Source organism: Gavialis gangeticus, unplaced genomic scaffold (assembly GCF_001723915.1).
Source record: "Gavialis gangeticus isolate Ggan-Ray unplaced genomic scaffold, GavGan_comp1, whole genome shotgun sequence".
Lineage (NCBI taxonomy): Eukaryota > Metazoa > Chordata > Crocodylia > Gavialidae > Gavialis > Gavialis gangeticus.
In genome coordinates this window covers 171667803-171674237 of record NW_017728992.1, presented here as the reverse complement: position 1 = coordinate 171674237, position 6435 = coordinate 171667803, and positions in this window count along the sequence as shown.

Here is a 6435-nt window from a genome sequence, read left to right as displayed (position 1 = left end):
GGGTGCTAGTAGCTGATTCATTTCATACTCATATTTAACTGATTTGATTGATAGATAATGAAACATATCTACATCTGAAAACATGATCCTCAGCCCTTCTACCAGCCCCTGCCCAACATACCCACATACTCAGCTGCTACTTCACCTGGCTCATGCCTTAAGTCTGTATATGCCTAGATGCCTAAGGATAAGTCTATAATGTGGTAACAGCATGCTCTTTCCAGGAACTTACAAGCATGATCTGTCCTGCTCACTCAAACTGCTCACTCAAACCTTCCACATGCAGGAATATACCTGTAAAGACACCTTGGGGTGTTCTCCAGCTGCTGTGCTCAAATATACCTGTAACAGAGATTTCAAGAACAACCACAAAAGGATATTCCACAGATATGTCATAGTGAATTCCCAGGTTTGAGGCATGAGAGCAGGATGGATACGTGGGTCATGCTTGGCAGTAATGGATATGTGGGTCTTGCTTGGCAGTGTCTCACCTTAGAGCAAGCTGCTGCCTCAGTGTAGACTTCCTCTAAGTTTACCACATATAATTTTTCAGGTGCCTATATTTCTGCTTCTTAGCACACATGGAAGCATCTCAAACCTGACAGCACTGAGCAGCTCAGCACCTAACTTAACCCTAAGCTCCATCAGGATATACAGACGAATCATTTCAGTAGTCATTCCACAAGTACACCCAGGGCCAGATTAATGTATAGGCTAACTAGGCACATGCCTACAGGTCTAAGTGTAGAAGGGGCCCAAGCTGTGTTTTTTACATATTAGAATTATTGAGTGAAAAAGTAATGTAAATATACAGTATTAAATAGGGGCCCATGAGTTTGCTTGCCTAGGGCCCACTAAAGGGTTAATCTGGCCCTGAGTACACTAACCATTCATCTGCCAGAAAAAAAAGGAAAAACAAACAAAGCTGTAGCTGAACCAAGAAACTATTCTGATTGTTTAAACAGTAGTTAGAGACATAGGTTCAAATTCTTCTCCTACCTCAGGAAATATGAACTCGCTACAGAGCCTTGCTCACCAGGCTGTAAGGATTCTGGGGGAAGATCCCTTCAATCTCTCCTGGTCAAACAGTTTCACTGTGCAAGGAGTTATTTAAAATTAATTGGGCCCAACAGAGTAAATGAGCGTGATTTTCTCATCTGATTCAATGCACTCACTTGGAAGAGTGGATTCCTGGGTCCTAGTCCTTATTCTACTAGACATTTCACTACTTTATATTCCAAACGATGGGAGCAGGACTGGAGTTCATCTCTCTCTCCTCCCAGATAAGAGCCCTGTAGCCCAAAGTGAAAATCCCACAGGAAGAGGAAGAGTTTAAGAAATTCATGCATCAGCACTGTTTCTATTGACTACCTCTCTGCTCAGCTTTCTTACTTTTGGGAGTCCCACTCTGAAGTTCCTAATTTCCATGTATTGTACAGGGAGCCTACATACTTAGAGCTGTGGTTGCCACTATGAGAGCAGTTAGTCCTTGCAGTGGTCAACACTTTAGCGCCCAAGTTTCTCTGTGGGTTTAGCCCTTGCTTTATAAGTCACTTTCAAAACTGGGAATTAGGCACCTAAATTACTCAGATACTCTTGAAAATCTTATCCAGTTTGCACATATTTTGAGTTGCTTGTTTCAGTTTGGGTATGTGGTTATTTACTAAATAGGTCAACAAGCCTGTTTCAAATTTTGGGGAAAATCTAACTAAAAAAGCTAACTAACTGATAAGCAGGTGCTCATTTTAAAAGTCAGATAACTCAATTTCAAAATTATTTCTCTTTTCAATGCATTTGATCTTGGGGTTTGTTAATTACAGTTACGTAGTTATGAAACAACAGTCTTGAATTGAGATATTAGCACAAGCCCATCAGAAGTAGAGAAAGTGGTGCACAAAGGTAACAGCAGATGGCACTGTTCCCTTACAAACTTACTTCATATTCTGATTTAACACCGTTTACTCCTAGATAATGAAAGAGTGAGTGTAAATTGTAAATTTGTAAGGCATGTTAAAATAAGTTCTGCTAAATATTCTTTCCATTTTTATTTAATAAGTTGATGTCTTGGAGTGCTGTACCCCTACATCTGCAGAATTATCAGTACATTTTGGTTGATTTGTACTGTTTTACACATCTGTGCTGGCTATTTTACATCATCAGCACAAGAAAGCTGGAGCATAAAAATGAATCTAACCCAAAAAGTGTCCTCTAATGGATTTGCCCTTGGGAAATCAGGGAGATTTCTTGGCACCAGATAAATAAGACAATTTTAATTTTAAACTAAAAAATTAGTTTTATAATTTAAACCTACTGTGATAATTAAAAGTCATTTTTTTCAGGCACTCTTCTCAAATTTACTTCAGCTCCCCTACGAGTATAACAACAAACATGGTTTCCTTTACTTCTATTTTGTATATTACATAGTGGGAGCATCTACACACACCCCTGACTGCTTTACCAAGTACTAAATGACTGCGCAGTACCTGCCAGTAGTGTGCAGTCCCGGTGGCACATGGTTATTTTTAGATGCTTCATTGCCATAGCAATGAGTTACAGTGACATAGCTCACCACTACAGTGATGTAGTGTCGACATCATGGTTTGTGCCCACCAATGCTATGTTGTCATAGCGACGTGCTACGTCTCCCTAGTTCATCACTATGGTGATATAGCATCTCATGTAGACATGCCCATTATAGAGATGAAAGAAAATCAAAGTCTATTGCCTTTAAAGAGCTCTAGCTCCACAATTAAAGTCTTCTCTCACAGCTCCCTGTAATTCAAAATGCACTGTTTTGTGAAAAGAGGACAGAAGCATCTTTGCCAGTTTGAAGCAACTGATATACCTATATCAACTGAGTTGACCAAAAGTTGTTTCTTCATTGACGAAAGATCTCAAATCACAGAATAAGAAGGGACTTCAAACGCTATTTTATCCAAAGCATAACACAGATACAGGATTTGTAATTCCTAGATTATCCACAGAGATACCTATCCATCCTCCTTTTCAAAGCATCCTGTGAAGGAGATTCCCCAGCTTTCACAGGCAGCTTGTCCCATTATCTAACTGTTCTTACAATTAGGAGGTTTTTCCTGAGATTTTAACCTGAATATGCACAAGCTGCTTCCCCCGTCATAATTAGGTCAAGATAAAAGCTATCTTAAAAATAAATTAGAGATCTTTTTTGATTTTGAATATCAGCACGCTATAGTTATGTTCCATATAATAAAATGGGTGGTATCTTAGATCTATAAACTGTTAATGCTGCTGGTACTGCCCTCATTGCAAAAGGATACAATTCTAGCTAAGGCTTGTTTTCCTTGCTTACATTTTCAATGTGTTTCTTCCAGCTCAAATTTTTATTAAAATAGATACCAAGGTATTTAAATGAAGACACTGCCACTAATTTCTTTTCTTGTAAAGATCAAACTGATTTCCTCCTTTCTTTCCCAAAACAAAGTACCATGGACTTAGCAGGGTTGATAGGAGCCATAGCAAAAGTGTTCACATTGCAACCCCTGTCAGGTAATACCTGCAAATTCTACTAACACTTCAAACCATGATTTTGACCCTACAAATTGACCAGCTGTAACCAACCATAATGCCTTGTGACCGAAGTAGACACAAGCCCTCCTTACAGCCAGCATTAACAGTACTGTCCACAAACCTTAAAGGGTTTTCAATGGCAAAAAAAGAACTGGTTATAAATCTATATAAGAAAGTCCAGTGCAATGTCTGGTGCTTACAGGAGATGCACTGCGAGCCTCATAATAACCATCTTTCAATACCTGGACTGCTTGTGGTAATTGAAGGATGACACAAGCGGTTTGGAGGTACTATAGTTGCTAAAACTAGAAGGGTCATAATTTCTACAGCAAAGACTGAAGAATAGAACATTGAAATCCTGACCATTGAACTCAGCAGAATCACAATCACTTCAGTCTACAAAACACCTAACACAAGTTTCGTCATTACAGGTACGCCAGGGATCACTCAGAATAAACCACAGGTAATCATTGGTGACTTTAACAATCACAGCATGCAGTGAGGCTACAATAAGACCAATAAAGACAGTGAAGCAGTAGAAGCTTTGTTGAATTCATACCAGCTGAGTTTAATTCATGACCCAAAGCTACCTAACTCATTCAGTAGTGGCTGTTGGAAATGAGGATACAACCCAGACTTTATATTCACCAGCAACACCACTGCGGGGCTAAGTAATAAAATGGTATTATACCCCATCCCACATTCCCAACATCAGCCAACTGGCATTCAGATCAAAGTCTCAGTAATACCTATAACAGGGCCATTTCATTGATATTTCAGCCTTAAAAAGACAAACTGGAAAGGCTTTTCAGAATATCTTGATGCTGCAATCAAAGCCAACTAAGCATTGCCTGAGAACTATGATCAGTTCATAAAAGCTGTACAGAAATCTCCAGGAAAAATATCACACTGGGTTGCCACAAGAATTACATCCCAGGCCTCGCTCTGCAAATCACTAGCCTATATAAAGACTACAGGCAACAGTACGAACTAGACCTTTTTTCCACAAACACCATCACTACAGGCAAGGACGTTAGCCATCACAGAAGAACACAGGAAATCCTGGAAGGCCCTGGTTGAGTCAACTGATATGATACATAATAGTAAAAAGGCACGGGCGACAACATGTACACTAAGTGATGACCCACGAAAGGCAAATCAACATCATAATGTCACTGCTAACCAAATTGCTCACCAGATACTTCTGAATGGAAAAAGTCCAAAAAACAAAAACAAAACCCCCTCAGACTGGAAAGGTGCTAGCACCCCAAAGGCCTGCATTTTACAAGCCCCTTCTCAATGATAATGTTGAATGCTGGTATTAGTGCACTAGAGATTGGGACAGAAGTCAGCCTTGACAATGTACTTGTGACGGGTGCAGAGATCCCACCTCAGGAACACAGCTGGGTATTTGTATCCCTCCGCTGTTTCCACCACATGAGGTGGGCCAGTAGGGGGCGCTCCTGCATCAAGCCGCCCACCTCCCTGCGCCCAACCACCTTCCAGGCTCCGAATGCCTCCCTAGGGGCGCCTTATGTCCGGCCGACCCCTCTCCCGGAGCACACTCGCTAGTCTGGGGGTAACATGCCGCCACCACCCCAAGAATGGACTGTCTCGCGGCCCTGTGTCCTTGGGGTAACACAGGCCTAAAGTCCCACGGGTACTCAACCCAGTACAGGCACTTGGGGTACTTCCCCAAGTCTGGGGGCAAAAAGGTATAGTCTCCCTTAGTCTACAGACCTAAGGGGTCTCTTAGGCATAATTTAGACCCACCCCTCAATAAGTCTCCCACACCAGTCAAAAAGGAGAACTTTATTGATTACAGGGGGTAGGGCAAACTAGGGTACAGGATAGAGCAATATCTAGAAATCCTAAAGAGCAAACAGTCTGGCTGTGGTAGCCTTTTGATTACGCATCTGTGATACTTCCAGCTAAATATCTAATCAGATTGAGTAGCTTACTCACAAGCATCTTCCAAAGGCAGGTGAAGTTTCCCTTTGGAGGCAGGCGGTTCCTAGCTCGTGAGTTTGGGGGGAGAGAGCCAGTTTCAGATGTTAAGGCTTCTCTGTCCCCTGCCTGGCTGCTGCGTCACCTCATGGCCGGAGAGACTACCCCCTTCCCCGTCCTAACTTATATAGCCCCTGTGACCTCATTCACCTGGGCCAGCGGAGGTCAGCCCCAGTTGGCTGTCAGCCAATCTGAAATGCATCACCTGTTACCAGGCAGATTCCAGCTCCCCAGGTAAGTGATGCAAGTCACGTAGGCAGAGGGAGCAGGTTTCCCCCTCCCTCAGGAATGCAGCCAGCTCCAGTTCCCTAAAGAGACAGGCTGAGGGTGTGGTCTCCTATGTGCTGGGCCCACCCTAATTAAATGGTCACAGCACAGAGATTTAAATCACAGTGTCACAGGGCAGAGATTTTTGGGGAGAAACCAAGGTGGCTTTCTGCCACAGTACTTACCAAACAAGTTAAACAATTCTAGTCCTAGACTTGAGAATGGCTCCTCTGGGTATACAGCCAGTCAAAAAAATTCAAGCATATGGCCACCTGCTAAGGTAGTGGCACTCCTAAAGCAGGAAAAGACTGTCTGCCCCACATTGCTTGAGATCTATCTCTCTGATATGCCACATATACAAATTGTACACATGACTGATACTGGACTGGCTTGCCTCATATGTGGATAAACACCTAATCCCTAAACAGGGTGGCTTTCACCCTAGAAAAATCAACAATGAGCCAGCTGCTCAACCTAATTCAACATATTGAGGATGGTTTTGAAAGAGGCCAAATCACTGGAGCTGTGTTCATTGACCTAACAGCCACCTACAATGCAGATAACCACCAATGACTCTTCTACAAGACCCTGGAACTGACAAAAGATCTATACCTT